This window comes from Ceratotherium simum, chromosome 22 (assembly GCF_057802395.1).
Source record: "Ceratotherium simum simum isolate JZ-2026a chromosome 22, ASM5780239v1, whole genome shotgun sequence".
Taxonomy (NCBI): Eukaryota; Metazoa; Chordata; class Mammalia; order Perissodactyla; family Rhinocerotidae; genus Ceratotherium; species Ceratotherium simum.
The window spans coordinates 50774043-50796613 of NC_141921.1; the positions used below are offsets into that span (position 1 = coordinate 50774043).

Genomic DNA, 22571 nt, shown 5'->3' on the forward strand with positions numbered 1-22571 from the left:
ACACTCCACATTCCCCGTGGTGTCACCCTGGACACCACTTCCCAGAGACTGGGCTGTACTGGGAGCAGTGTGGAGCACGCGAGTCCAACGCTGTGTTACCCAGCAGCAAACCAATACTTAGTACATAAAATTGGAGACTGAAAACAAAGCCAGTATAACCATGTTGTTTAAGGAAATGAAGGTAACTGCTCCTCACATCCAAAGATCTTTTTCCCCCTGCGGAGCTAGAATTGGGAGTTTGGAAGGGTGGGACAGGAGATAAAAATAAAAATAGAAATAGACTTCTGCTTCTGGCCAAAGTGGAGTCACAGGGACTGACCATCACCCCCTCCCCCAACCAACTAAACCCCAGAGGAGACCCAGGAGATGACGCCCTCAAGGCAGGGACACGGAGAGTAAGGACACTGATCCCCAGGAGAGTAAGGACAGGGGGCCATCGCGTGAGCCCTCCGACCACCCCAGCTCACCGCCTTGAGAGCTTCCAGGCCGCAGTGCAGGGAGGGGACCCAGGGGGGTCCAGGGACCCCTGAGTAGAGGAGATGGAGCTGACGGTCCAGGGAGACCAATGCGGCCAGAGCAGCAGAGGGAGAGTGCCCGCGAGTGCCCTCTGAATTCGTGGGGCACTGGCACTCAGAGGGCCCCGGCTTGGCAGTGAGCGAGCAGTGCTCCAGAACCACCTCCCAGTCACAAGAAAGACCCAAAGGACCAAACTGTTTCCAAGTCCCTTTAATGATTCCCAGAACAAAGCTCCAGAATGTTCACGGAACACAAAATCGTCCAGCACCAACAAGGTAAAAGTCACATCTGGCCACCGATCACAGAACACCAATGCTGACTCAGAAATAAACAGATCACTTCATTAAAGAAATGGAACATATAGCTAAAAACCTTCTCACAAAGGAAATTCCAGGTCCAGATGGCTTCACTGGTGAATTCAACCAACATTTAAGGAAGGGACATAGATTCTATGCTAACTGGCCCAGAACGCTGAAGAGGAGGGCATACCTTCCAGCCCATCCCTCGAGGCCAGCACGACCCTGAAAACAAACCAGACCCAGGCAGCACACGAAACCACAGACCGACGTCCCTCACAGCACAGACTGAGGCCCCTCACAGCACAGAGACAGAAATCCCTAGCAGATTAGGTCTTAGCTCAGAGAGTTTTAGCAAAGTGTATACAGCAATATATAATAAGGACAAAATATCATGACCAGATGGGGTTTCCGCAAGAACGTAAAGTTTGTCTAACATTAGAAAATCAATGCAATTCACCATACAAATAAACAACAAGAGAAAAATCATTTTTAGAAGTGTTTGACAAAACCCAATATCCATTTCTGATGAAAAACAAAAACAAACATAAAACCTCTCGGCCAAGTGGGAGTAGTGGGAACTTCCTCAGCTCAGTAACAGCGGGACTCCTGTGGACCACTGGAGTGTGAGGGATGGAGGAGACCTCCCAGCAGAGGTATCCAGGGGGCAGCTGGTTATGAGACTTCAAGAAACTCCTGTGCAGACAGACACAAGTTGCAGATAACTTTATTATTCATTTCAGGAACTTTATAGAAAAAAATGGAAACACCAGGCTTTCAACAGATTCCACAAAAAGACTGTTTACTCCCCACTCCTCAGAACCCTTGCCCTGCGATATCCACCACCCTAACCTACCATCCCAGGACCCTTACCCACACTCTACCACCCACCTCGACCCAGACCCCCAAGCCTCCAGGTTGGGGACTCTGCAGAGACTCAGTCCGTCAAGGAGACATTCAGCATTGTCTTATCAGCAGGTTTCTTTAGTGGCATTTTCAGGGAGCCCACGTTCCACATCCTGAGAAGTGCTGGAGTGAAAATGTCACCCTCTGATACTAAACGATCTATTACTAACGGGCGACCTGACGTCAGGGAGACTTGGAGCTGAAGCAGGCAGCCTCAGCGACAAATAACACAATCCTGGAAAAACACCGCGTCCACTGGTCTTCAGAAAATAACCCAGAAAGGGGAAACACAGCTCAGCTCCTAGATGTGCAAAGTAATTCTGTGACATGCACGGCAGGCGCAGGGCTCCAGAGGAGCCGTTAGCAGAGGGCAAAGCCAGTGCTTTAATGAAGAGGAGAATGGAAGCATGTGGGTTCTCACAGGTTCCTCTGATCACAACGGCCCACGTAAGCTGTCACGTTCCCAGGCACCATTTAGTTCTCACGAGTTTTTATCATCACCGTCAGAGTCACACCATTCTGAACACCTGCTGTCATCAGCGACCTCCTCAGTCCTGGGCGCTTAGGCCCAAGTTTCTGATGAAAGGAAACACGGTGCCATTTGGAAGTCATACTTGGAGATGACATCCCGAGGGGCACCCTGGGAGGCACCTCCTGCCTCTGATCACAGAAAGTCAGCAAGCATGGCTCTCCCTCCTGCCCCCAGTGCTCCTGCTTGGAGAATATCCTCACGTCCCAAGACTAACACTCTACTTCTGTTGAAAACTCTGGACAGTCACACTTGGGACCAATGTCCTTAGGCGGCGTCCAAAAGGGAGGAGAACCCCCAGAACTCAGGCTGGATGGCCAGTCGGCACAGGAAAGCCGGGAAGGAGGCCACGAGGGTGTTCCAGAGCCGGGTAGCCCAGGGGCTGGGTGTGGGCGGATGCCAGCTGTCCTGTGGCACCCATGCCCCCACACACCTGCAAGTCCTAACTCTAACCTGCGCCCAACTCTCACCCAGGGATGCCGACAGGGTCCAAACCCTTTTATTAGCACACCCATGATTCTATTTACCGATTCTATTTACCAAAAGCTGTGAGGTCTGCAGGATGCACACGTGATTCCTTTTGTCCAGGGTGGCTCAGAGTCAGAGCTCGAGACCACACATGCAGACACCCGTTGGGACAAAGCCAGCCCAGCATGCTGTCAGTCCTGTCACCTAGACCCCAAGGTGTCTGGGACTGACTGGGAGCATTCACAGCCCCTCCCCACCGGTGAGTCCTCATGGCCACAGGGTGGAGCCTTACTGGGAAGAGTAACCAGTCAGACCGGCTTCTCCAGCTCAGAGAAACCCGAGGTCACACCTCTTTGCGCCATACGAAAGCACAGCAGAGACCTAGAGAACCTCTGTAAGAGTCCCTGCTGACAGCAGTCTGCCCAGGTGCCCGCGCTCGGCTGTGGGTGCCCTTCCTGGTCCAGGCCAAGGTCACATCTCTCTGTTCAGACTCACAGCCCAGACACTGCTCTCAAAGTAGAGGCCCTTGAGGAAAATCGGCCCCGGCCCCATGGCACAGAAGGCAGCCCCTCTTCATTCACGATGACATCCTCTTGGGACACCCAGTGTCCTCTCCGGCCCGCTGCTCTCTGTGGGGCACACCCACTGCCAGGGAAGGTATACTCAAGCCGGACATGACAAGGGCAGGGGTCAGTCTTACTCTCTTCTCCCAGAAGCTCCTTGGCACACTCCTTCCACAGGGCAGCTCTCACGCCCAACGGGGCATGTGAGAGGGCAGCCTCGGTGCGGGCGGGCACTGCCATAACCCAGTGGATCCTGGACCCCCGTGGTAAAGGTTCTCCACGCCGGCAGAGCCCCGGACAGAGATTCCTCCGCAAGGGAGCCAAGAAGCCCCCAGAGCGAACCCTGCAGGGCCTGTCCCTGCCGGCCCGTGGCTGGGACGGTCAGGAGCCGGGTCTGCCGGCCTGGAGCGGACACCCGGCCTGGGGAGGAAGACGGACGGAAGGCTCACCGGGAGCCGGGTTTAACCACACAGAGGAGCGCTGTCTGAACCGGCCGTCTGCTCACTCCCGCTCCAATCAGGAAACGGCCTGGTCCTCGCAGACGCTCCACCCGTGACCCGCGCGTGGGGCCCGTTACGCCGTTCCCATTCGTCCCGTGACACCGAGGGGCGGCCGCGTCCACCATCGCCTCCGCCCGGGCCCCACACGCGGAGGGACCCGGGGTTTCCCCGGTGGAGGCCGGAGCGGACAGCGCGGGGAGGCCGCACAGACAGCCCCACTGGCCGGGGTGGACGCCGAGCGGCCAGGAACGCGGCCACCGGGCACCTCCACCTGCCTGCCCGCCCAGCCCCGCCGGGCTTCCGGTCTCCTAGCGACGCCGAAGATGGCCGGCGCGCGGGGAATCCTGGGGACTGTAGTCCTTCCCCTCCTTCCCTAGCCGAGCGCTAGGACAGAGGCACCCTAGACCACACTTCCCAGGTCGCTCCGCGCGCCTCCCTCGGCCTCGCGAGAACCCTGTGCCGGAACCCACCCGGCAAGGGTGGGCTCTCACGGGGATTTCCGGGAGTTGTAGTATGGGGCTGGGAGTTGCGTTCCCAGGCACCCGGGCTGGGGCGGCGGAGAGACTACAGGTCCCAGGGGGCGCGGCGCGACGGTCTGGAGGGCGGGGGCTACGAAAGAGGAACCTGGAGGACGCCCGGGTGAGTGAGGGGCCGGGGGCGGGCGGTCAGGGCGGCGGCGGCGCGGGGCGGGGAGCAGAGGCGGGACATGGGTCGGCGGGGACCCGGCCCCTCCTCGGCATGGGCCTGCGCCACCCCACCCCACCCCCGGCGTCCTGAGCTCGCAGCCCCCGAAACCGGAGCCGGGACCCCGAGCCCGACGCCCTCGGAGGCTGCTCGCCGCGAGGCCGCCGGGTCCTGAGCCGCGCTGACCGCCTCCCCGCGGGCCGGTGGCCTGGGTTTGTCCCCGTCGTTGTCGCCCAGGCAGTCGGGGCTCAGTCGCGGCGCGGTCTTCTCGGGACGCCCGCGCGGCCGCCGCGACAGCGTGACCCACGCGCTCCTCCGTCGGCGAGAGCGAGCGGCGTGGACTCCGTCGTACGCGTTTCTAGGAAGAACGCTGGGGCGCGGGCAGCTTCTGCTCCAAAAGCCGTTGTGCGAGTTCCGGCCGCCGCGTCCTGCTGGATTCCAAGGGGGCGGATCGCCCGGCCCTTTGTTTCGCGTTTTCCGAGTGTCACTGCTGCGCGCGAGAGGGAGACCTGGGCCTGGGTCTTTCTCGGGGTTTTAGCCTGGGGAAGCCCTGGAGGCCCACCGGGGTGGTCGGTCGCCTGGGTCATCCCGGGCCCACCGCGCTGAGAGCCACCGCAGGGTGGTCTGTGTGTAGCCAGGATGTCAGTGGCCACGTTTTCAGAAGCTCGTGGAAAGAAATAAAATCTGGGGTATCCAGAAAGTCTCTTTTCCTGGCACATGCACACCCCCGCTCCGCGTATTCCTCCGGAGGGCGGAGCGCGCGGATGTCTTGGTGGGATCCCTGAGCCGGCTGGTCCACGGGCAGCATCGGCCCCAGAGGCACCTCCCAGCCCCGGTTGCATCGCCCTTGCTCTCCAAGGTAAGCTGGTAATTCTTTTGAAGAAGGACCTCCAGTCATCATAGCCCTGAGAATTCCCATCCCCAAGGCGAAGGAAGCCTTCGAGTGGTTTCCCAGCACGCAGATCCCCACAGGTAGGCTCCAGGGTCCACACCACTGTCAGGGGTGCTGAGTCCGCAAAACGGTGGGCAGCGAGTGCTGGACATGTCAACAGACTGGAATGTTTCCTGTGCTTGCAGTCAAACCACTCACAGCGTTGATCCTCTGTCCCAGCACGAGATGGGACTTTTAGTTCGAGAAGCATGTTAATAGGTTCACATTGGGGCCGGCCCATGGCTTAGCGGTTAAGTGTGTGTGCTCAGCTACTGGGCGCCCCAGGGTGGGATCCAGGGCGCGCACTGACGCACCGCTGGTGGGGCCATGCTGAGGCGGCGTCCCACATACAGCAACTAGAAGGATGTGCAACTATGACATACAACTATCTACTGGGGCTTTGGGGAGAAAAACGAGTAGGACTGGCAATAGATGTTAGCTCAGAGACCGTCTTCCTCAGCAAAAAAAAAAAAAGGAGGATTGGCATGGATGTTAGCTCAGGGCTGATCTTCCTCACAAAAAGATAGATAGATAGATAGATAGATAGATAGATAGATAGATAGATAGATAGATAGATAGGTTCGCATTCACGTTGGCTCTCTTTACTTGCTAAGGAGGTGACCAGCAGTACCTGCACTGAGGGATGGGGGTCCAGTGTGCCCTCCTGTGGGAGAAACAGGAAGATCAGCGTGTGTGAAGCAGAAGGTGATGAAGAGTGGAGTTGGAGTATTTGGTGGTGGTCCACCTAGCCCTGGCCAGTGGTCACAGCCAGGCTTCCTGTTGGAGAGCCTGTTTGCCCTGCCAGCACCTAACCCCTGTTGACTGACCAAGATAATTCCACCCAGCTACCTTGATGCTTCACTTGTTTAAAATCACAGTGACCTGGAGGCATTATTTCTTCATTGAAACCAATTTTTCTAAGAAAGAACAAGAGTTGTGAAAGTACATACAGTAAAATTTAAATTCTCACCAAATTTTTCATTACCTTCTAGAAACTTTTTTACCCCATTATTTAGCTTTTTGGCTTCAATATGATTTTCTATGAAATAGGAAATGAATTGCATTTATTCAGTTAGTTATCAAGGTATAATTCACCTGTAGTGAAATGCATAGGTCCGGTTTGACCAGTTTTGGCAAATGCATCCAGCTGTGTAACCTGCACACCTGTCATGACAGACAACATTTCTCTCGTCCCCGAAGGTTCCCTCGTGTTATGGGCTGAATGTTTTTGTCCCCCCAAAATCCACATGTTGAAGCCCAGACCCCCAGTGTGGTGGTATTTGGAGGTGGGGCCTTTGGGAGGTGAGTAGGGTTAGGTGAGGTCGTGAGGTGGGACCCCAGGATGGGATTAGTGCCCTTATAAGAAGAGAGAGAGAGAGCTCTCCCCGCTTGCGTGCACCCGGAAAAGAGTGACACAGCGAGGTGGCCATCTGCAGGCTGGGAAGGGGCCCTCACCAGACTCGGAGTCCCCTGGCACCCTGATCTGGCCCCCAGACTGTGAGAAGCAAATGTCTGTTGTTGAAGGCACCCTGTCTGGCGATTTATTAGGGCAGCGTTGTGAGCCTTTCTAGGCCTGCCCCCAGAAGCGGGCCGGCTCTGCTTCCTGCTGCTGTTCCTTGCTCTGCCTGTGCTGGCCCCGACTTGGATGGAGCCGTGAGGATGGAGCCTGTGTGTGTCGGGCTACCGTCTGAGACTCTCGGTGTCAACACGGCTGGGGACGGGCCGCAGCGCTTGCCCGGCCGGCCCGGGATGGCACCTGGGTGGGTTTCTCCGGTTTGGCTCGTGAGACTGAAGAGGTTATGCACGTTCTTGTACATGGCTTCTGCGGCATGCTTTCACTTCTCTTGGGGAAAACCTGGGAGTGAAACCACCCTGGTGGCCTGAGGGGCAGAGCCGTGTTTCATCATGGCTTTAGTTTGCATTTCTTTGAGCTTACTGATGTTAAGCGCTTTTCCATCTGCTTATCACCCATTTGTACCATTTTCTGAAGTGTCTGATCAAGTCCTTTGCCCTTTTTATTATTATTATTATCGACTTGTAAAAGTCCTTTATATCTTCTGGATACAAGTCTTGTCAGATATATATGTTGTGAGTATTACCTCCCATTCTTTGACTTGCATATTCATTTTATTAATGGTGTATTTTTAAACTTAATTTTAAAAATTTTGGAGTAGTTTTAGATTTACAGAAAAGTTGCAGATAGCCCAGTTTTCTCTAATATCCACGTCTGACGTAACCACAGTACACTTGTCAGAACCAAGAAACGATGGTGCTACCTGACTGATACCCACCCTCCTGACTTCAGATTCGCGCGTCTCCCCAGCCTCCTCTCTCTGCCCCGGACCCTATCCAGGATCCCACACTGCGCTGCGTGTCACGTCTCCTTTGTCCCCTCTGGGCTGTGACGGTGTCTCAGACGCTCCTGGTTTTTCACGACCTTGACGGTCTTGAGGAGGACTGCTCAGGGCTTTTGTAGGAGGTCCCTCACCTTGGGTTTGTGTGCCATGTTTCCTTGTGGTTAGACTGGGTTTGTGGGCTCCTGGAAAGAAGACCCCAGGGGTGAGCTGGCCCTCCGGTCACATGGTGTGAGGGGATGTCGACCTGGGGCACTGGGTCAGGTGGTGTCCCAGGTGTCTCCTCTCGAGTGGCTCCCTGTCCTGTCCCTCCTGTCTTCTCTGGCAGCCGCTCCCTGAGCAGCCCACCCTCCAGGGTGGGAGTAGAGCTCCGCCTCCCACAGGGAAGGTCGGCTGCCTTGTGCAGAATTCTGTGAGGAGGGGCTCTCTTGCCCACGTGTTGATGGATGGATCATTTCCTCCTGTCAGGGTGGACTGGGGAGGTGTGTTGTACACTTGGGTTGTGGTCCAGCACTGTGCTGTGTATTTGCTGCTCACAGTGTTCCAGCTTTGGCCATCGGGAGCTCTTTCACTTGGCCCCTGTGTCCCTGTGACGTGCCCCGTCCTGCTGTTTGTCGGGTACTTGCAGACGCTCCAGGCTCGTCGTGTTGTCCCTGCCTCAGCCCTAGAATCAGCCATTCTCCAAGGAGCTGGTTTCTCTTGCTGGAAAGTGGCATTCAGAAGCCAGGCCCTGGCCCTGGCCATGTGCGTTGTTGCAGGGCCGTCACTGCCTGTGGTCTCTCAGGGGCGGAGCTGGATAACATGTATCTGTTCATCTGTGTGTCTGTAAGGTGCTTGTCTGTCACTTGCCCAGCGTCCGCCATCCATTTTCTGACTGTCCAGCCCCAGTGTGCATGGGAAGCAGCTTCAGGATTGTTCACCCGTACCCCCAGCGTGGAACAAATTTACCAACCGGAGTACAGTTTTTGTGTATGGTTTCTTTTTGTCTTTAGCCTTACAGTTTCTAGTCAAAACACCGTTTTCCAAAGGTGCTGAGGTCGGCTCTCTTTCCGTCTCCCTCAGTGTGTCCACACCGTCCCTTTGTGATGCAGTTAGACTCAGGAGGCACAGTCTGCATTCCATCCTGAGGTCCCTGACGTTCTGGGTGATGCCGATTTTTTTTTGTGTACATTAGAGTTTATTCTCTGTGACATATAGTTCTATGGATTTTGACAAATGCATAGAGTCTTGTATCCACCATAATGGTGTTATTTTGATGAGAAGAACTTTTTAACTTTGATGAAGGTCAGTTTATCAGTTGTTTTTCCTTTTTGGTTCATGCTTTCTGTGTCCGATCTAAATGTCTTTGCCCAACCAAAAGCCATGCAGATATTCTCCTGTGTTTTCTTCTAGAAGCTTTATAGGTTCAGTTTTTGCATTTAGCTTCGTGATCCATCTCTAATTAATTTTTCATATGATGTGAGTCTGGGTTTAGTTTTTATTCCATATGAGTAGCCAGTTGTCCAGCACCATTTGTTGAAAAAACTTTCTTTTCCCCATTGAATTGCTTTGGCATCTTGTCAAAAATCATTTGACTGTGTTTGTGAGGGTTTATTTCTGGATTCTCTATCCTGTTACATTGATCTGTTTATCTATTCATCAATCCACACTGTCTTGTGACTTCATAATCGGTCTTCAAGTAACGTAGTGTAAGTCCTCCATCTTTGTTCTTCTTTTTAAAAATTGCTTTGACTATGCTGGGTTCTTTGCACTTTTATATGAATTTTAGAATCAGCTTGTTAATTCCTCAAAAAAAGAAGCCTGCTGTAATTTTGACTGGGTCTATATTAAATATTAGATTGATTTGGGGAGAATTTACACCTTAATAATATTGAGTCCTCTAATCCATTGACATGGATTAATGGATATATCCATTATATATATAGTGGTGTATATAGAGATATATGTACATATATCTATATACCACGATGGTCTGTCTTTCCATTATTTGATTCTTGAATTTCTCTCAGCAGTGTTTTATAGTTTTCAGTATACCTATCTTACACATTTTTTATTAAATTTATCCCCACAAACAAATTATGTTTTCGAATGCCATTGTAAACGATGTGTATTTAAGTTTCATTTTCCAGTCATTTGTTACTAGTATATAGAAATAACAATTGATTTTGTACGTTGACTTTATCTTCTTGGAACATTGCTCAATTCACGTATAAATTACAGTAGGTTTTTTGTGGAGTTCTAGAGTTTTCCATGTAAACGAGCGTGCTGTCTGCACAGAGGCTGTTCACTGCCTTCTGATCTTCATGGTTTTGTTTATTGTCTCTCCTTGCTGCACTGGCTGTAGCTACAGGACAATGTTGAACAGAAGTATGAAATTGGACTTCTTCAGTCCTTTGGGGGAAATGTTCAGTATTTCACTGTTAATATGATGTTGGCTGTAGGTTTTTTTGTAGATGTCTTTTATCAGGTTGAGAGTGTTTACTTCTGCTTTTCGTTTGCTGAGGGTTTTTATCATGAATGAGCCTTAAATTTTGTCCGATGCTTGTTTTGCACCTATCGAAATGGCTGCGTGATTCTTTTCCTTTGATCTGTTGAGGTGGTGGAGTAGGGCATCTGGTTTCTGTGTGTGAAGCCAATCCTGTGTTCCTGGGAGAAACTCATTTGGTCACGTTCTGTCACCTTCTTTATATTTTACTGTATGCAGTTTGCGAGTATTTTGTTAAGAGTGTTTGGGTCTGTGAGGGATGTTAGTCTGTGTTTTTCCTTGTAGTGTCCTTCTCTGGATTTCCGTCAGGGTCAGACTGGCCTGTCACCTTGTAGATGAGTCAGGACATGTTCCCTCCTCCTCTGTTGTCTGAAAGACTTTGGAATATTGGCATTACTTCTTCCTTGAAAGTCTGATAGCTTCGCCAGTGAAGCTGTCTGGGTTCACTGTGTTCTTTTGTGGGAAGTTTTTAAATTGTGAGATCAATTTCTTTAACAGATAGAAAGCTATTCAGATTTTCTGCTTCATCTTGTGTCATTTTTGATAATTTGTATCTTCAAATAACTGGCCCTATTCATCTAAGTTGTTGAGTTTGTTGGCATAAAGTTGTTTATAATATTTATAATATTAACTAATTATCCTACCATGTTGTAGGATTAATGGGAACATCTCTTCTTTCATTTCTGATACAGATAATTTGTGTTGACATTTTTTCCTTGATAATTCTTGATAGAAGTTTATCAATTTTATTAATCTTTTCAAAGATTCAACTTTTGACTTTGCTCATTTTCTGTAATTTTTGTCCATTTTCTATTTCATTCATTTCCACTCTTATTTTTATTATTTCCTTTCATCTACCTAATTTGAGTTTAATTCACTCTTCTTTTTCTGTCTTCTTAAGATGGAAGCATAGATCGATGATTTTACACTTGTCTTCTTTTCTTACATGGGCATTTAAAACAATAAATTTCCTTCTAAGCATTGCTTTAGCTTCTTACACAAAATCTGATATATTGCACTTTGTTATCTTTCCATTAAAAATATTTTTAAATTTCCTTTGTTTCATCCATGAGTTATTTAGAAGCCTGTTGTTTAATTTCCAAATATTTGGAGATTTCTTCTTCTTTTTTTTTTTTTTGTGAGGAAGATCAGCCCTGAGCTAACATCCATGCCAATCCTCCTCTTTTTGCTGAGGAAGACTGGCCCTGAGCTAACATCCGTGCCCATCTTCCTCCACTTTATATGGGACGGTGCCACAGCATGGCCTGATAAGCGGTGTATCTGTGCGCGCCCTGGATCCAAACCCGGGCCGCCAGCAGTGGAGCGTATGCACTTAACCACTACGCCACTGGGTCAGCCCCTGGAGATTTCTAAATAGCTTTTGTTATTGATTTCTAGTATAATTCCTTTGTAGCCAGAGAACACACTCTGTATGATTTTGATGCTTTGAAATTCATTGATGTTTGTTTTATGGTCTAGCATATGGTCTGTGTTAGTGAATGTTCTGTTTGCACTTAAGAATGTGTATTCCGGGCTGGCCCCATGGCTTAGTGGTTAAGTGCATGCACTCCGCTACTGGCTGCCCGGGTTTGGATCCCGGGCATGCACCGACGCACCGCTTCTCCAGCCATGCTGCCACCGCGTCCCACATACAGCAACTAGAAGGATGTGCAGCTATGACATACAACTATCTACTGGGGCTTTGGCAGGGGTGGGGGAAGGAGGAGGATTAGCAATAGATGTTAGCTCAGAGCCGGTCTTCCTCAGCAAAAAAAAAAAACAATGTGTATTCCATTTTTGTTGAGTGTCATGTTCTATAATTGTCAATTAAGTTGAGTTGGTCGATAATATTGCCCAAATATTTTATATTGTTATTAATTTTTTTGTGTACTTGTTCAATCAGTGATTGAAAGAGGAATATTAAAGTCTCCAGCCATGGTTGTGGATTTGTCTTTTTCCTTTTAGTTCTGTCAACTTATTCTTTGTGTATTTGGAAGGCTTTTATTAAGTCCATACATATTTAAGATTGATTTATCTTCTTGATGAATTTATTCTGTTATCATTGTGAAAAGTCCCTCTGTTATCAAAGGCAGTTACTCTTCTTGAAGTCTACTTTGTCTGATATCAACATATCTGCACAAGTGTTCTCATAATTCAGTAGCTGTATGGACTGTCTTTTCCACCCTGTGCTTTCAGTCTGTCTGTCTTTATATTTAAAGCTTGTTTCTTATAAAGAGCATATCACTGGATTTTGCTTTTTATCCAATCTGACAATCTCTACTTTTTATTTTTTATTTATTTATATTATTATTATTTTTTTTTGCTGAGGAAGATTGGCTCTGAGCTGACATCTGTGCCCATCTTCCTTTACTTTTGTATGTGGGATGCCGCCACAGCATGGCTTGATGAGTGGTGCATTGGTCTGTGCCCGGGGTTCGAACCTGCGAACCCTGGGCCACCAAAGAGGAGCACGCAAACTTAACCACTATGCCACCGAGCCAGCCCCAATCTCTACTTTTTAGAATAACTATAATAACTACCATTTATTGAGGCACTTTATATGCATTTTGTAATTTCATTTTTTCCAGATTTTTTTTATTGTGATAAAATATACATAACATAAAATTTACCATTTTAACCATTTTAAGTGTATAGTCTGGCATTAAGTATATTTACATTGCTGTGCGACTCTCACCACTGTCCATCTCCAGATCTTTTTGATCCTCCCAAACTGAAACTCTGTCTCCATTAAACACTAATTCCCCACCCCCTCCCCCACCGCCTGGCACCCACTATCCTACTTCCTATCTCTATGAATTTGACTCCTCTACGGACCTCATATAAGTGGAATCATACAATATTTGTCCTTTTGTGACTGACCTATTTCACTCAGCATAATGTTCTCAGGGTTCATCCATGTTGTAGCAAGTGTCAGAATTCCCTTCCTTTTTGAGGCTGCATAATATTCCATTGTACATGTAGACCACATTTTGTTTATCCATTCATTGGTCGATGAACACTTGGGTTGCTTCCACCTTTTTGGCTTTGTGAATAATGCTGCTATGAATATAGGTGTACAGATATCTCTCTGAGACCCTGTTTTCAGTTCTTTTTGGAAATATATGCACAAGTAGAATTGCTGGGTCGTATGGTAATTCTGTGTTAAATATTTTGAGAAACCACCATTCTGTTTTCTTCAGTGGCTGCACCATTTTACATTCCCACCAGCAATAGACAATGGTTCCAGTTTCTCCACAGCCTCACCAACTCTTGTTATTTCTGTTTTTTTGATAGTAGCCATCCTCATGGTTGTGAAGTAGTATATTTGCATTTCCCTAATGATTAGTGATGTTCATCTCTACTTTTTAGTGGAGTATTTAGTCCATCTACATTAAGTGCAGTTATTGGAGTATTTGGGTTTAAATCTACCATCTTGATGTTTGATTTCTATTTTTTCCATCTGTTTCTCTGTTCATCCTTTTCCCTCTTTTTTTTAGGTGAATCAAGTTTTTTTTAATTCCATTTTATCTCCTCTACTGACTTTTTAGTTATGCCTTTTTGTGTTATTTTTTTAGTGCTTCCTCTAGAGATTAAGTATGCATATTTAACTTTTCATGGTCTACCTTAAAAAATACTCTCGTACTTCACAGGCAGTGTGAGAACCTTGCACATTGGGTCCCAGTGACCATCTCCCACTCCTATTGCCCTTTTCAGCATATATTTTACTTCTACATGTGCTAGAAAATTCTTCAACACACTGTTATTATTTTCACTTTAGTTAATAGTCTTTTAAAATAGTTAAAAGTGTATTATATTTATTTTTTAAATCTTGGATGCCTTTATTTGTTAAATTGAGAATTTCTGTAGAATTGTACCATACTTGGCCAGATGTGCTAAACGTATCAGTTGAACGTTGTAAAACAAGCAGTTTTCATCGGCTCCAGTTGAAAGACCCTCAGACACCAGTTTAGCGTGGTAGGTGAGTAGAGGCTCTGGAGCCAGAGGCCTGACCCGATCCTGCCGTGCACTCACTGTGGGATCTTGTACAAGACTTTCCTCCTCTGTGAAATGGGTTGGTAGTCGGCATTGCTGGGAGGGTGGGATGCGTTGACGTGTGTACATCACTCAGCGTGGTGCTTGGCGCACAGGAGGGGCTGCACTGGTGCTGCTCTTGCTGCTGTTAGACGGTGAGCAAGTCCACAGCCTTCGGAGAGCCCGGATCTCAGCAAAGAGACCTCTTCCTGAGCCTTCTCAACACGGCCTGAAAGGCCAGCTCCAGCCTCACACGCGGTCTTTGTGAGGAACTGCTAAGGCTATGAAACTACATTTCATGGGACAATAAACTCAGAAGATTATTTGATCATTCTTTGGGGAGTGCTTTCAAGATGAAAGGGCCTACTAAAATCGTGTTAAATGTAACTTATTATCGTAAATGTATCTTTTTGCAGCTAGATTCAGATTCTTAACCAAGAAGATTGTTTTAGCATGTGTCCTTGCTTTGCTTTCCTGAGGCCGGCACAGTCTGGGGACTATCTCTGTTAGTAAGTTACATATCTGACTCCTGCTGTGAGCCAGCCTGTGGAGGCCCAGCCGTTCCCCAAGGTGTGCGGTGCTGCTCTTGGGGAGCTTGTGTGCCCAGTACAGTTGCTTTGGTTTCTGAACACAAAAGCCATGCAGTGGAGTCCTGTTTTTCATGTGGAACAATCAGCTTCTAACAATGTGACTTTCCCACAGCGGACAGTTATATGCCCCGGACGAGATAGAAAAAGAGCTACCTGAGGGCTCCGGAGAATGAACAAAAGCAGGCAGATTTAAACTTAGAGGGCGGAGCCAGCACAGAATGCATTCCCTGCTTTGGTGTCTTTACCTGAGGGCAGCGCAGTCACCACAGTGGTGGTGTCGGGGGACCAAAGCTCTGACAGAAAGTCTACTAAAGGACGCAGGGGAAGGAGCAGGGCAGCCACAGCTGGAGAGGAAGAGGAATTCTGTGTATAAACTGCTCTCGTCTGGCTAACCTTGAACTGTGTCTGCACAGAGCAGGCGGAGGGCCGTCTGAGTTGAGATCTGAGCCGCTGCTCATCACAAGTGTGACAAAGTGTGCCTTTTGAATCTCATGAAATTAATTGCTTGCTAAAGCAAGAACATTAACTCTCTTCAGAGGAATATAATCAAATCCAGAGTCTCCACAGCGTAACGTTTGCAATATATGGGATACAATTCAAAATTACTCAACATGTGAAAAGCCAGGATATGAACCATTCTCAAGAGAAAAGACAATCAAAAGATACTAATCAAGAGAAAAGACAATCAAAAGATACTAATTGTGGTGGCTGGCCTGGTGGCGCAAGTGGTTAAGTGCGCACGCTCCACTTCGGCAGCCTGGGGTTCGTGGGTTTGGATCCTGAAGATGCACCGATGTACCGCTTGTCACACCATGCTATGGCAGCGTCCCATATAAAGTAGAGAGAGATGGGCATGGATGTTAGTCCAGGGCCAATCTTCCTCACAAAAAAAAAAAAAAAAGATACTAATTGTGTTATAGCCCACGTGTTGGATGATTAAAGAAGCACTTTAAAGCAGACTTAATAACTATGTTCACTGAAATAAGGGAAAATATGCTTATAATGAACAAAAATGTAGGAAATCTCAGCAGAGAAATAGAAAATGTTTTTGTAAACAAGCCAAATGGAAATTTTAGAACTGAAAAATACATCTGAAATTAAAACTTTACTAAATAGGCACAATAGAATGGAAATGACAGGAAATAGTTGGTGACTTCAAAGACAGATCAATAGAAATCATCTAGGGGCCGGCCCGGTGGTGCAAGCAGTTAAGTGCATGCGCTCTGCTTTGGCAGCCCGGGGTTCGCCGGCTCGGATCCCGGGTGCGCACCGACGCACTGCTTGTCAAGCCATGCTGTGGTGGCGTCCCATATAAAGTGGAGGAAGATGGGCATGGATGTTAGCCCAGGGCCAGTCTTCCTCAGCAAAAAAAGAGGAGGATTGGCAGATGTTAGCACAGGGCTGATCTCCTCACACACAAAAAAAGAAATCATCCAGTCTGAAGAAAAAAAGGGGGAAATGATTGGAGAAAAAACATGAACAGAGGCTCAGAGACCTGTGTAACAATATAAAATGTCTAACACATGGGAAATTATAGAGTGCAGAAGGAGGAGAGAGAGACACACAGTGGGGCAGAAGAAATATATCAAGAAACAATGACCAAAACCTTTCCAAATTTGGTGAAAGACATAAATTTATAGATTTAAGAAGCTCAGTGAGGGGCCGGCCTGGTGGCATAGCAATGAAGTTTGCGTGCTCCACTTCGGCAGCCTGGGGTTCGAGGGTTCGGATCTCAGGTGCAGACCTACGCACCACTTAACAAGCCGTGCTGTGGCAGCGTCCCATATAAAGTGGAGGAAGATGGGCACAGATGGTAGCCCAGGGCTGATCTTCCTCACATGAAAAAAAAAAAAAAAGCTCAGTGCATCCCAAACAGGATAAATATATTTTATTTATTTATTTTTTGTGAGGAAGATCAGCCCTGAGCTAACATCCCTCCTCTTTTTGCTGAGGAAGACCGGCTCTGAGCTAACATCTATTGCCAATCCTCCTCCTTTTTTCCCCCAAAGCCCCAGTAGATAGTTGTATGTCACAGCTGTACATCCTTCTAGTTGCTGTATGTGGGATGTGGCCTCAGCATGGCCGGAGAAGCGGTGTGTCGGTGCGTGCCAGGGATCCGAACCCGGGCCGCCAGCAGCGGAGCGCACGCACTTAACCGCTAAGCCACGGGGCCGGCCCCCAAACAGGATAAATATAAAACCACACCTAGACATATCATTTTCAAATCGCTAAAAACTAAAGATTAGGGCCGGCCCCGTGGCTTAGCGGTTAAGTGCGCGAGCTCCGCTGCTGGCGGCCCGGGGTTCGGATCCCGGGTGCGCACCGACGCACCGCTTGTCTGGCCATGCTGAGGCCGCGTCCCACATAGAGCAACTAGAGGGATGTGCAGCTATGACATACAACTGTCTACTGTGGCTTTGGGGGAAAAGTAAATAAATAAAATTATAAAAAAAACAAAAAAAAACCTAAAGATTAATTTTAAAAATCTTGGAAGCAGCCAGAGAAAAGCAGCAGATTACAAACAGCACAGAATTGCCAAGACTGTGAACTCATCATCAGAAATGGGGGAGGCCACCGGCGGGTGGAACTGCATCCTGAAAATGCTAGAAGGAAAAGCCGTCACGGATTTTCCACCCTCCAGGGGTGAGCGCTGAATAAAGTATTTTCAGAAAAAGGAAAACTGATAGAATTTGTTGCCATCAAATGTGTAGTACCAGAAATGCTAAAGGAAGTGTTTCCAGGCTGAAGGTAAATGATACCAGAGTGATACTCAGATGTTTACGAATGAGTGATGAACATCATAAATGGTAAATATCTGGGGGAAATGTTTTCTTTAATATACATATTTAAAGAAAAAATTAAAACATTTCTTGGGTTTGTAATGTATGCAGATGTGATACATATGACAGCTGTAGCATAAAGGATAGTAGCGGGGTGGGGCTGGCCCCCAGGCGTAGTCGTGAATTTACTGCACTCTGCTTAGGCAGCTCAGGTTTATGGGTTCGGATCCCAGGCACAGACATACACCACAGGCACCACATACACCACTGCTGTGGCAGTGACCCACGTACAAAAATAGAGGAAGATTGGCACCAATATTAGCTCAGGGCTGATCTTCCTCAGGAAAAAAAAAAAGAGAATAGTAGAGGAGAACATGGATCTGTCCGGTTGCAAGTTTTCTAATTTTACATGAAGTGGTACAACATTGATTTTGTAGGCTGTGGAAAAGGAAGGATGTATATTGCGATCCCTAGAGCAACAACTATAAAAATAACATAAAGAAGAGTAACTAAAGAACCAAAAGATAAATTGGAAGGGAATTTTAAGAATACTCAAATAATATAAAAGAAGGCAGGAAAGAGAGAAGAGAGGAACAAAACGCCAGAGAAATAAACAGAAAACACATAATGAAATGGTAGCCCTAAATCCCACCATATGTCGTTACATGCAAAGCCCATAGAATGTGTAACATCGAGTGACCCTAAGGTAAATATGGACTTAGGGTGACAGTGATGTGTCAGTGTGGGTCTGTCGATTGTAGCAGATGCACCTGTGGGGCAGGATGTTGTAGTGGGGAGGCTCTGCTTGTGTGGGGGTAGGGGGTGTATGGGAACTCTCTTACTTCCTGCTCCATTTTGCTGTGAACCTAAAAATGCTCTAAAAAATAAAGGCTTTTCTTATTTTCTTTGTTGAGGTAACATTGCTTTATAACATTAAAGTCTTTTATGTATTAAAACAAAACAAAACAGAGAGACAAGTAGAAAACAAATAATATAATGGTAGAACTAAGCCTAACCTTAGTGATAGTTACATTAAATGTTTTGTTTTTTATAATTTTATTTATTTATTTATTTATTTTCCCCCAAAGCCCCAGTAGATAGTTGTACATCATAGCTGCACATCCTTCTAGTTGCTGTATGTGGGACGTGGCCTCAGCATGGCCGGAGAACCGGTGCGTCGGTGCGTCGGCGCGCCCCCGGGATCCGAACCCGGGCCGTCAGCAGCGGAGTGCGTGCACTTAACCGCTAAGCCACGGGGCCGGCCCTCACATTAAATATTAATGGACTAAACCCTCCGGTTAAAAGGTAGAGAGTGTCAAAATGGATAAAGAAGCCAGACTCTACTACATGCTGTCTGTAGGAGATTGACTGTACATATAAAAAGCACAGGTGAAAATAAGCAGATGCAAAATATATATATCTTGCAAGCAGTGAGCATAAGAAGGGTGGAGGGGCTATATTTATATCAGATAAAATAGATTTCAAGATATGGAGTATAAGCAATGTAAAGGGGAAATTTCTATTCATAAAAGGGTCATCTCGTCGAGAAGACGTATCAGTTATTAATGTGCCTGATAACAGAGCCTTAAGATACATGAAGCAAAATTGACAGAATTAAAGGAAGAAATAGGCAATTCCACAATCATTGTAGGAGATTTTAGCATCTCTCTCGCGCCAACTGTTAGAACAAAAGACCAAAGAAATCAGTAAAGACAGAGGATCTGAACAACAGTCTCAGGCGTCTCTGCTTGACTGATATTTTTAGAAAGCTACTCCCATCAAAAGCAAGATGCAGGTTCCTGCTAAGTGCACATCGTGCACTCTCTAGACCTGCTGTGCCCTAAAATAAGTTTCAAAAATAAGTAAAGAAGTGAAGCTGTACTTGTTTGCAGATGGCGTGATTCTTTATAGGGAAGATCCTAAGAAATCTACAAAAAACTGCGAGAACTATTAAGTGAATTTAGCAAGATCTCAGAAATCTAAGTTAATGTGCAAATTTTTGTTGTATTTTTATATACTAGCAGCAAACTATTGGAAAATAAAATTAGAAATTCTATTTACGATAATACCAAAAAAATAAAATATTTAGTAATAAGTTTAACAAAAGATGGGCAAGACCACGTCTTCACTGAAAACCACAGGACGTTGCTGAGAGAAGTGAAAGAGCGGCTGAAGGAATGGAGAGAGCATGTTCACAGATTGGAAGACTCAATCCTGTTAAAATGCCAGTTATCCCAGTCAAAATTCCAGCAGGCTTTTTTTTTTTTTTAAATTATTTATTTATTTATTTATTTTCCTCCAAAGCCTCAGTAGATAGTTGTACGTCATAGTTGCACATCCTTCCAGCTGCTGTATGTGGGATGCCGCCTCAGCATGGCCAGAGAAGCAGTGCGTCGGTGCGCACCCGAGATCCGAACCCAGGCCGCCAGTAGCGGAGCGTACGCGCTTAACCGCTAAGCCATGGGGCCGGCCCTCCAGCAGGCTTTTTTGTAGAAATTGACAAGATGATTCTAAAATATAGAAATGCATATGACCCCTAATTGCCAAAGCAATTAAACAGATCAAGGCTTATATTACCTGATTTCAAACTTTCCATAGAGCTTCGGTAATCGCGACAGTGTGGTATTGGTGAAGGACAGACACATAGGTGAGTGAACAGAATAGAAAGCCCAGAATAGAACCACACATGTACACTCGACTGATTTTCAACAAAGATGTCAAGGTAATTCAGTGTGAAAAGAAAAGTCAACAACTGGATATACGTATTAAAAAAACGAACCTTGATCTTCACACCATACACAAAAGTAACTCAAAACGTAAAAGCTAAAACTATGAAACTTCTAGAACCAAACTGGAAATCTTTATGACCCTGAGGTCAAAGGCAGAGATTTCTTAGGATACAAAAAGCAAGAACCATAAAAAACGGATGCGTTCTATTTTATCAGAATGAAAACATTTGCTGTTCTCGATACCCATAAGAAAATGAAAGGCAAGCCACAGAAGGGGAGAAAATATTTGCAATACATGAATCTGACAAAGGATATATAAAGAACTGTTACAACTCAGTAATAGAAGGACAACCCAATTAAAATGGCCAAAAGATGTGAGCAGACCCTTCACAGAAGATACATAAATGGCCAGTAAGCACGTAGAAGGTGCTGGCCGTTGCTGGTTATCGGGCAGGTGCAAGTTAAAGCAGCGGTGGGTACCACTGCACACCCATCAAGACAGTGCCAGTGCTGGCAAGGGTGCTGGCAGATGAACCCCCACCCTCTACTGGTGGGAATGCACATGGTGCAACCACTATAGGAAACAGTTTCTTAGAAAGTTAAATAGGGGCCAGCCCAGTGGCGTAGCTGTTTGGTTTGTGCGTTCTGCTTCGGCAGCCCGGGGTTCGCCGGTTCAGATCCTGGGCGTGGACCTGCTCACTGCTCGTTGGGCCATGCTGGGGTGGCGTCCCACGTAGAACAGCTACAACTCTACGACTGTGATAGACAACTATGTACTGGGGCTTTGGGGAGAAAAAGGAAAAAGGGAGTTTGGCAACAGAGGTTAGCGCAGGGCCAGTCTTCCTCAAAAAAGAGAAAACGAAAGTTAAGTATACACTCACCTTGACCCAGTCATTCCAGTCCTAGGTGTTTACCCAAGAGAAATGAAAACTGTCCACACAAAGACATGTTTAAGAATGTCCACAGCGGCTTCATTCACAGTCACCAGGATTGGGACACGGCCCAAGTGTCCATGAGAGGCGGATGGGTACAGAAAATGGCACATATCCTCATAATGAAGTTTCATTCAGCCATAAAAAGGAACAAAGTATGGATGAACCTAAAGATTGTTATTCCGAGTGGAAGGAGCCAGACACAAAAGTGTGCTCCTAGAAAACATGAACTAGTGTGCAGCGACACAGATCAGGCCGCCTGGGGCCAGGGCTTGAGGGCTTGCAGAGTGGCTCAGGCGTCCTCTGCGGGTGGTGGAGACGCCCCATGCAGGTTGTCTGAACTCACGGAGTGTGTACTCTCAATGGATGCAGTTGCATCATTTGACGCAAGTCAAACCTCGGTAACATTGACCAAATAGTGGATGAAAGTGTTGATTGAAATCTTGGACTTGGATTCCTGAATCGAAGTGGTGTTTTATGACTTAGTATGACCCTGGGGATGCGTCTTACCAGAGAGTGGGCAGAGGGTCTGTGACTCTGGGACTTTTCCATGAGGCAGGGAAAGATGGTCTCTGCTGAGCAAAACTTAAATGGACAAAAAGAAAGGGTGTGACTTGAGCACATCCTGTATGTGAGGTGGCACTGCTCGGTAGTTGCCATCTAAAGGGATCTCACGCTGTAGAAAGAAGGCGGCGGTCAGGGAGAAGCATGCATTTTTAATGGGATGGCCTGGATTGGGGTGGGGAGGGGCGCTTACCAAGGCCCCCAACAAGGAGGTGGTTCCTGCCTCCGCAGGGCTCAGCCTCTCCTCCCGGCAGCCCTGGACGGGACCTGGTGTAAAGTAAATGACAGGACAGACCCCAGCCCATGTCCCAACATCACTTGCTGGCGAGTGTCGCCCCGGCCTTCACCCTCCCCCACTCAGCAGCCCGGGGCAACGGCATGTGGGGAGGCTGGTCAGGCCTCTTGGGCAGTGGGCTCTTCCCCAGGACCCCCAGGCGGGAGCTCGCCCACTGCCCTGGGCCTGCTGGTGTTGGTCCCTGGGCCAGTCAAGGGAGTGGTTCCTCGTCCCCCAGCCCCAGGTGCGTTCTCTGTGGCCCCTCCTCAAGGGGAAGTAAGGGAGTCAGCAGACGTGGTCCAGGTTCCACCTCCGGGAGCCTGGAACAGGTCCCTGCATGTGCACGGCTTCGACCCTGCAGCTGTCTTTGTCAAGTAAAAAGCCTCTTTAGAGGTGACTTGTACCTGTCAAAATGTTTATCCAGCTGAGACAGAGTAG

At 47.6% G+C, this 22571-nt stretch overlaps 1 protein-coding gene across 8 annotated transcripts in view; it reads left to right on the forward strand.

The window, feature by feature from the left end:
• Positions 1–4471: 4471 nt before the first annotated feature.
• C22H1orf159 (chromosome 22 C1orf159 homolog) overlaps positions 4472–22571 on the forward strand; it is a 30577-nt gene continuing 12477 nt past the window's right edge. For 2 of the 8 annotated variants that reach the window (XR_015555885.1, XM_087447057.1), the window contains exon 1: positions 4476–5321. The gene's annotated coding sequence lies outside the window, so the exon portion shown is untranslated. Of the gene's footprint in view, positions 5322–22571 lie in introns of all 8 variants that reach the window. The other 6 variants (XM_087447053.1, XR_015555886.1, XM_087447054.1 and 3 more) reach the window with 6 other exon arrangements.